Raw genomic sequence first — 10,048 nt, forward strand, 5'->3', positions numbered from 1 at the left:
TGGTTCCACCTGTTATGCTTTGATACCAAAGGTACATAGAAATAAACTTGGTGCTAGAAGTCGTAAGTGTATCTTCCTGGGGAATTCAAACACCTCCAAAGCATACCGCCTCTATGATGAAGTAAATAAGAAGTTTGTTGTATCTAGAGATGTAACTTTTCTTGAATCATCCAAAATTGACAATGTTGTTGAGCAGCAACTTGATCGCTTGGATAGATTCGCAAAAGCAAAATCATTTCAAGAATTTGATAATCAGATTCCACATCTTGAAGGGGGGATTCCTATACTAGATCAACATGTGGAATCTTCTTCTGAAGAACACTCTCCCTTGCATGAAACTCCAACAACGGATGATGCTTTAAGTGATGTAATTGATAGAATTGGGAGACTCAATCTTGATTCAGTCCCAACTCAATCAACGGAGCAACCTGGACCATCTCAGAAAGGTCCCCCAACGTGACTGACAAAGACGCTTGAAAGTGTTCATCCTAATGAAGTTGGAAAGACAGGAACTAGAAATTCAAACCGGCAAAATGGAGGTGATGTAGATGACTCTAATTCACCTGTTGATATGGATGTTTCTTATGATTGTGAATTGAACTTGTCTACAGATTTTGAACCAACTTCCTTCAAAGAAGCTACTTCTCATGATGAATGGAAAGAAGCAATGCAAAAGGAGTATGATGCCCTCATAAAGAACAACACTTGGAAGCTGGTTGATCCTCCATTAGGAACCAAACCAATTGGCTGCAAGTGGGTCTACAAGAACAAGTATAAAGTTGATGGCTCACTTGACAAGCACAAAGCTAGGCTTGTGGCAAAAGGTTTTTCACAGAAGGAGGGGTCGATTATGAGGAGAATTTTCCCCCACAACAAAATGGGCTACCATTCGGACACTCTTTGCACTAGCAGCTCAGAACGGTTGGAAAGTCCATCAAATGGATGTAAAAACTACCTTCTTGAATGGAGATCTAAAAGAGAACGTTTTTATGTCCCAGCCTGAAGGATTTGCTGTGAAAGGACATGAACATAAAGTATGCAAACTTGTGAAGTCCTTGTATGGCCTCAAACAAGCACCGCAAGCCTGGTATGAAAAACTAACTGAGCATCTTCTGAAACTCAATTTCAAACATTTTGATATTGATGATGCAACTTTATTTGTCAAGAAAGTTGGCAAAACAGTTGTATATCTTGTGGTATATGTAGATGATCTTTTGATGACAGGGAAAAATGAAAGCTACATTGCATCCATAAAGAAGGAATTGGGGAAAAGTTTTGAAATGACTGATTTGGGCTATGTTCATTACTATCTTGGCATTAAATTAACCCAACATCCAAAGTCCATATTTCTTTCTCAAAAGAAATACATTGGAGATCTGTTGAACAGGTTTGAAATGACAGAGTGCAATCCTCTTACTACTCCAATGGAACAAAACTTAAAGCTCACATCTATTGAAGGAAAAGAATTTGAGGATGCAACAAAGTATAGACAGCTTGTAGGAAGTCTCAACTACCTAACTACTACCAGACGAGACATTTCATTTGCTGTTGGAATCCTCTCCAGCTTTATGCAAAAGCCTTGTGAGGGACATTGGTCTGTTGCAAAAAAAGTTCTAAGGTACTTGAAGGGAACTCAAGACTTTGGAATCAAGTATAGACAGGTGGACGACTTCATCTTGATTGGATACTCTGATTCATACTTCGATGGAGACAAAGAAACTGGGGTATCTACTTCAGGATATGCTATGAGTCTTGGATAAGGAGTTGTCTCTTGGAGATCACGCAAACAATCAGTTCCAGCAGATTCCACAACAGAAGCAGAATACGTAGCAACAGCTGAAGCAACAAAAGAAATTGTGTGGCTTAGGAAAATTCTTGAAGATTTGCAGGTAAAACAAGTACAATCAACTCCACTCATGATTAACAATACCTCTGCAATAAAGTTGGCCAAGAACCCAAAGTTCCATGATCGAACGAAGCACATCAATACTAAATATCATCTGATTCGACATCATGTTGAGGCCAAAACAATCCATCTCCACCATTGTTCCACAAATGAGCAAATTGCAGACATCTTAACCAAAGCACTTGGAAGGGAAAAGCTTGAATGATTCAGAATGACGCTTGGACTCACCAACATCCCTTCAGATTAAGGGGGGGAATGTTGACACCTAATCCTTGTGATTGGGTGAATTATTGTGAATAGATAGATAGGAAATATGAACAATCATCGGGAGACGAACTGAACAGTCTCTCCCTCATGTATATAATGAGGACCTACCTGATGGAATAATACAGTCAAATTTTCTGCCCTATGGAGTTACTGCCTAGCCTGACAGATAGATCAAATTGTCTTTTACATAACCAGACTCATTATGTGCATGTATGGCTATCAGCATTTACATTTGTGTCATGGTTGAAGCACTTTCAAGCAGCATCCTTGTCATAGTTACTTGATTGGTTGATATGGCATTACAAAATTACTTGATCTATCAATTTTGCAGCAAAGTGGGTTAGATTTGTACATAAATAAGCTGCCTGAGGCAGCATTTCAGTTTGCGGTATTTGTTTATGTACATGTTGCAGTATGTATATGTTTTTGGATTGGTATGAGTTGTTTTGGGTTTGCAGTTGTTTGACCATCCATGCCCAATGGAAGAGGCACTGTCTGCTTTCCAGAGATTTGTAGTTCCTGGCACCTCCAAGGAGCTACCATCCCCATTGGAGCCAATGTTAGTTCCAGTCTTCGCAGCTTGTCACTAGGAATCAACATGAGCTCTTACTATGTTTGGTTTTGTTAGATGTTTTGCACATGATGCTCAGCACAAAACATGTCACAAGTGTGTCCATTAGAAGAATCTCGGAAAAATATTTCCAATGGTATATCACACTCCCGTAACCAGTTCTTGGATTAGAAGAAATGAATGAGTGATTCTTGGTTATGCATGTTTTGAGGTCAGTTGCTGCACACAATGACAAGTTTAGTACAAAATCAGTTTCTGAAATAATGGTAAGGAATTTTTCAAAAGTGAAAGAGATTATTGTTCATCACATACTAAATAACAAAATCTTCCTTCAGTTTATGCACAGGTGCTACTATGTGGGAGATATATGGTGATAATTGGAGTCTACATTAAAACAAAGCAAACTTTTCATATTTTTCACTGTTTTAGTCATTTTAGTGTGGGGCCATTTTACAATAGATGGAAAGTAATTTTGCAAAACCAAAGGAGGTTTTTGTTAAGCACGAGCCATATAACAAAAAAATCTTTCAGTTTATTCACAGGTGTCATGGATTGGGATATGTGACTAGATCTTTACAGCTCATTTTCACAGATTTAATTTTTTAATGATTTTCTGTTTTAGAGATGATTTTGTGGAACAGATTGCAAGCTACTGGAAATGAACTTCCAAAATTTGAGAGAGTTTTTTCTCCAAAATGACCTTATATACAAAAACCTCTTTTAGTTTTGTAACAGGTGCTATGGTTTAAGAGATACGAGTTCATCTTCAACACCTATTTTCATAAATTCGGCCCAAGTTTAATGTAACTAATTCTATTTTGAAGAAAATGGTTGAGCTCAATCCCTTAGTACAAGGATGAGAAAATGTATATCTTTTATGAATTTCATAGTGTAGGGGTTGGATTTTGGTAGAAGGTTGGACTCTTGAGAAGGCATTGAGCTTCATTGTACACTCTTATTTTCATTTTGGCTAAGGAATTGAGACCAGGATTTGCAGCACTCTTTGGGATTCATGTGGAAATTTGTATTGGTACAATGCTTCTCTTTGTAGTTGTGAATTTTGTTATGTATGCCATCATATATCTTATTTCTTCTGAATTAAGCAAACAAGAGTGTAAGTAGAATTCATTGAAATTGCAATGCTCTACTTGAGGTTTGCTTTAGATGTTTGATGTTTTCAGCTGTTTGAGGAGGATTCATGATTGCCCTTGCCCTCTTCAACACCTCATCTGTCTTTTCCCTCCATCTCATTAAAATTTAAGTGCCAAAACGATTGCCTACCTTGCCCCATCGAGATCTATGTAGAACTGAGCCTCAATCCCCGTACCCCAAAATTTGCTTTCCCCTTGATTCCAACAAAACCCCCAAAAAATCAAATCAAAGCCTTGTACTTCATACCTAACCTAAAATCAATTTTTATTTCGGTCATCTCAAGCCCCATTGACTATCTTTTTGCTAAGATTGACCTGGAGAGAGCCTTCTCCTGTCCTCGTAGGGCTAGCTACAAGGCTGAGCGTGGTTTGATGTTGGCCCTAGATCCTACCTTTTCAGCCTGAGGTAAATCTAGGCACTAAAATAGTATCTACAAAAACATCTTTCAGTTTTGTAACAGGTGCTATGGTTTATGAGATATGAGTTCATCTTCAACACCTATTTTCAAAAATTCGGCCTAAGTTTAATGTAACTAATTCTATTTTGAAAAAAATGGTTGAGCTCAATCCCTTAGTACAAGGATGAGAAAATGTATATATTTTATGAATTTCATAGTGTAGGGGTTGGATTTTGGTAGAAGGTTGGACACTTGGGATTGCTTGGCACTCCATTGTACATCTAATTTCTGCATTTTTGGCAAAGGAAAGACCAGGGTTTTGCAGCACTTGTTGGGATCGTTGTGGCTCTATGTTTTGATGGTGTTTTTCTTCATGTAATTGTAAGTTCATTGATGTTTTATGTATGCCATTTCCCTTCTCTTTTCTTCTGAATTAAACAAATGAGTGACAAAAGGTAGAATTCATTAGCTTGTTGTGCTCTGCCTGTTAGTTTGTTTAATTTTCAATGTTTTCTTCAGTTTGAAGAGGATTCTTGGTACCCTCTTGCCCTCTTTAGCTCCTCAGCAGTCTTTTCCATCCATTCATTTAATCTAAAGCATCAAAACTACTGCCTACCTTGCCCCAACTGGAACTCTGCGAAAATTTGGCCTCATCCCTGGACCCAAATTTGCCTTTCCCTTGATTCCAACAAAACTCCCAAAAAATCAAATCAAATCTTTGCACTTCATACCTAGCCTAAAATTAGTTTGTATTTCAGTCATCTCAAGCCCCATCGATTATCTTTTGCTGAGATTGACCCAGAGAGAGCCCTCTCCTGTCCTCGTAGGGCTAGCTACGAGGCTGAGTGTGGTTTGATGTGGACCTAGAATCTTACCTTTTCAGCCTGAGGTAAATCTAGGCTCTAACAAGTCGTAGTCTTTGGATATGTATGGGATAATATCCAGCTGGGAACGTCCATGCATGGGAAAGCTAGATATTTGCATGCAATTCTGTGTAACCCTGACTTCTAGACATTGACATTCACTTGTCAGTCTTCCAGATCTGCTTTGAAGGTTTTTGCTAAGAAAAATCCATTCACCTTCTGCCATGTGATATCTGATTCCTTTTCTACAAACAATTGAATGCTTGAATAAATTGGAAATTAAACTAGTGTACTCTCAATTACCTCCCAGGTGTTGCTCTTTGTCGTATCCTTTGAAGCAGATATCTTTGGTGCCATGATATCAGTGACTAATGAAGAGAAATTCTCAATACTTGCAATAATTGTGGGAGGAAAATGCACTCATGGCAGACATAAATTAGCTTCAACAAATCAGCATAAAAAGAAAGATCAAGCAACAACCACATGGAATGATGAGGAAAATTACGCAATTTCTAAGGTGAAGGAGGGAGATTGGCTAAAGGAACTGTGCATTGCATAGTCTCAGCATCCAGTGGTTTATCCTGAGGCTAGAGACTGCCCAATGCACATTTCTACCTAGGCAGATTGAGGTGGAGACTACACATTGCACATTATCAGTGGCCAAGGGATGGGATTTAGCCCTGAAACTTCGTAATTCATAGTTGGGAAATCTTGGTACTACGCATTACGTAGTCTAAGAGGTCAAGCTGAGAGCTTGAGTTTCAAAGTTGCGCAATGCCCAGTGAAACAACGTGATGCATGACCAATAGAAGAGAAGATATGCCCGGTAAGAGTGTGGGAAACAAGCAAATCTGAGTGATGGTGCAAGTTGAAGTGAAGATCTTACTAAGTATGGATATATTGGTGCAAAATAAGTGCAAAAGACAAACATGTAAAAGGAAAAACCAACATTCATGGAGAGTCATCAAAACTATGATTGCTAATGGGAAAAAACAAGAAAACTAATGCAACACTTGTAAAAGGGGAATGACAAACTGAACCAACACTTATATAAGATAATATACATTAAAATGCCAACTATGATAAGGAACAAGCAAAAAAACAGTGATAGAAGCCAAACGACAAAATGAGACAAAAGATGACAAAAGCAAAACTCACTCGGAAAAGCATCACAAGCTCCACCGAAGGCTCTTTGATCTCCTTGGGAATGCTAGAGATCCAATATCGAATGTACAAATGAGCTATAGGGGTGTCCATTATATAGATCTAGACCGATTATGGTTTATGACGTGCATGCCTAAAATCAAGGAAAAAGTGACACTTGGCAGAAAGTTCCAAAAATAGTAAGTGTGCCACCTTCGGGAAACTAATTAGTGAATCCCTATTTTCTAGGGATGATTTTATTTATTTATTTATTTTATTTTTTTTGGGAAACTTACTTGCACACTGCCAAGAAGGATTGCATAATTCCCGAGGTCTGGGCAATTTCTTGACTTAGTGCATTACGCAGTTTTTGAGCTCAAGGGATGCTTTGCGCAGTTTCCATCATCAAGGTTGGGCTTCCATCTAGAATTGCACAGTTTTCATGCTCAAGGATGGCCTACCAAGAAGAATTACATAGTTTCTGGAGGCAATGTTGGCATGCCTTCCAAGCTTGTGCAGTTTCTGGAGGCAAACCCAACAATGTTGCATGGTCAAGTCAAGAGTTAGCTTGTGTTTGAAAGATGTCAAACCAGGATCAGTACATCACAAGCAAAGTATGAAAATACAAGTCTTGATCACAACATGAATACTTGATGATAGTATATGATAAGCTCCTGTGGACAGAAAGAAAGCTCCAAAATCAAAGCATGGGAAGATTTTTGGAAGGTAGTTGTAGCGGCTACAACACTTTCATAAATGTATGAATTGTCAATTTCTCTGATGTCTCTTATATGTCTCCTACTATTTCTACCCTTTCTCCACTTCCCCTTCAACTTTCAATAGATCATAGACCATATGCCATTACCAAAAGGTAGATCATAGACCATATGCCATTACGAAGAGGTCATTATAGTGCCAAAGAGCCATCTTACCCAACCTGGCATAAATGAGAAATTCTGATTTTTTTTCTCTGTTTATGTTTATTTTTCTCGACCTTTTTTCGGACATTGAGATCACATGCATAGGAGGGATAATACAGAGATAATTTCCATTCGTTTTCTATATAGTCATTAAACACATTGTTGATTCCACAAAAAAATTCTCCATGGAGAGTCGATGCATGAAACTTTTTATAAGAAGGAAATTACATGTATCTCGCATGCATTGCAGACATGCATAATATATTATTCTTATATATTTTTCAATGCCAAATGTTCTCGAAGTTGATAGTGCTATTGTGAAAGAATTCACCGTATGCTTGTATGTATATTCTTTTATTTGGGAATGATATATCCCACATTCATTGTGGGATAATGCGACAACATAGATATATTTCACTACCCTTCTCAACGCAACTTGAAGAAATGGGGATCTTGGAGCTGGCAGGCCTTGGAACGGGTATCAGCAATTTCCTTTAATCATGAATGTGCGTTAGACACACACATAAACAAATGAGTGCAAGATATCCCACATGGATAATGGGGTGGAACCCTGTATATTACATATATATGTTTACCTCTCTTCATATCGATTGGTGATGAGACTGCTCTCTTCCTTGCTTTCAGACTTTTAGGCCCGAGAGAGTAGTACACCCTTTTTATAAGTAGTAGTGACAACACATTAATACAAGTTTTGAACCTAGCTCAAAAGGACCGAGGGGACACAAACATAATTGGACCCATTATAATATTTATTGGGGGAGGCCCGAGAGAGTAGTACACCCTTTTTATAAGTAGTAGTGACAACACATTAATACAAGTTTTGAACCTAGCTCAAAAGGACCGAGGGGACACAAACATAAGACCTTTTATAAGTAGTAGTGACAACACATTAATACAAGTTTTGAGCTTTTATAAGTAGTAGTGACAACACATTAATACAAGTTTTGAACCTAGCTCAAAAGGACCGAGGGGACATAAACATAAGAGTGCCTAGGCATAGTTATAAAGAATAAACATATATTGGGATTCACAAAGGTTTGAAACTATATGAGGGAACATTTTTTTAAACCATATAATGATGAGTGGATAGTGAATAATCTAAATGTGAATATATGAAGACTTTAATTTTTACAATTTCTCTTCTTTCGATAGCAAGAACTTTTAATTGGTGATGAGAGTGCCCTCTTTGTTGCTTTCAGACTTTCAACTTGAATGATTGGACCCATTGTAATATTTATTGGGGGAGGCCCGAGAGAGTAGTACACCCTTTTTATAAGTAGTAGTGACAACACATTAATACAAGTTTTGAACCTAGCTCAAAAGGACCGAGGGGACACAAACATAAGACCTTTTATAAGTAGTAGTGACAACACATTAATACAAGTTTTGAACCTAGCTCGAAAGGACCGAGGGGACACAAACATAAGAGTGCCTAGGCATAGTTATAAAGAATAAACATATATTGGGATTCACAAAGGTTTGAAACTATATGAGGGAACATTTTTTTAAACCATATAATGATGAGTGGATAGTGAATAATCTAAATGTGAATATATGAAGACTTTAATTTTTACAATTTCTCTTCTTTCGATAGCAAGAACTTTTATAGATAATGCAAACAGAGGAAATTTTGTTTTGACTTAGACAATGCTAAGAGGGACCAAGGCATAATTTTATTTTTATGATAAACCCATTTTTTTGTTTGATTTATCACAGGCCATGGAGCGAATTCTTTAATAAACCTTTTTTTTTTTTAATTTATGACAGGCTATGGAGCGCATTCTTCAATAGGAGCTATGGAGATCTTTTTCTTTAGAAGAAGAAAGAGGATTTTTTTTGGTTGATTTCGTGAAGGGTTTTGAGGCTCTTGGTGGACAAGTTTCATGACATACATATGAATGGAGTTGGAGATAAGATGACACCCGCAATGGCTTGCAAAACTTTTTTTTAAAATTGTTGATGTGTATCAACAATAGATTTCTCCAAAGTTAATCATTGTGTTCGATGGAGTGTTAAACCCTAAGTAAGTTTCAATTGGCAGTTGTTTTCTATTACCTCATTTGAATGCAAAGTGACTAACAATGTTGAATGATGGAAAATGGGAATAATAAGAATGTAGTCAATACAAATAATTTATATATTCAAGAAGAAAACAAATTAGGTAAGTTTTACGATGAAAATTGCATGACTAAAAGTAATCGTTTGACAATTTTAGTGTTATACTTCAAAGTACAACCATAATATATCAGATTCAAAGATTTCAATTTTGCATATACCAGTTGCACAATAGTTCCTCTCCTTCTCTAATTTAATGTGAAACATATATTTGTCATCATTTAGATGAAAAGAGATGAGCCCTCTCTCTATTATTAAATGAATGATATAACATTACAGTTATATATATATTAAAAGAGACGTTCTCTCTCTATATATATAATACCCTAATCTTATATCATCCATTTAATGATAGAAAGCACATCTCTCATATATAGATATATAAATAAAAGAATTACTAGTTAATTTTTTTTAAGTAATTTAAAAAAATAACTAACTAAATATAAAAATATATTATATAATTCATTTTGTATATTAGTTTTAATAAAAGAAAAACTTAAAATAATATATATTGATATTAGTAAAAAATATATAATAATTTAGAAAATAAAAGGAAAACAAATTACTAATTATATATAAGCATGAAAATATAATTAATATAAATTCATACAGTTATTTTTTTTTTTTAATTTGATATAAAGTAAAATACAATGTAATGTAAAAATCAATTTTAATTTATTTTAATTTTATGTA

The sequence above is a fragment of the Pinus tabuliformis genome, chromosome 8, assembly GCF_031772625.1.
Source record: "Pinus tabuliformis cultivar Carrire ecotype Pingquan chromosome 8, CPIR1, whole genome shotgun sequence".
Lineage (NCBI taxonomy): Eukaryota > Viridiplantae > Streptophyta > Pinopsida > Pinales > Pinaceae > Pinus > Pinus tabuliformis.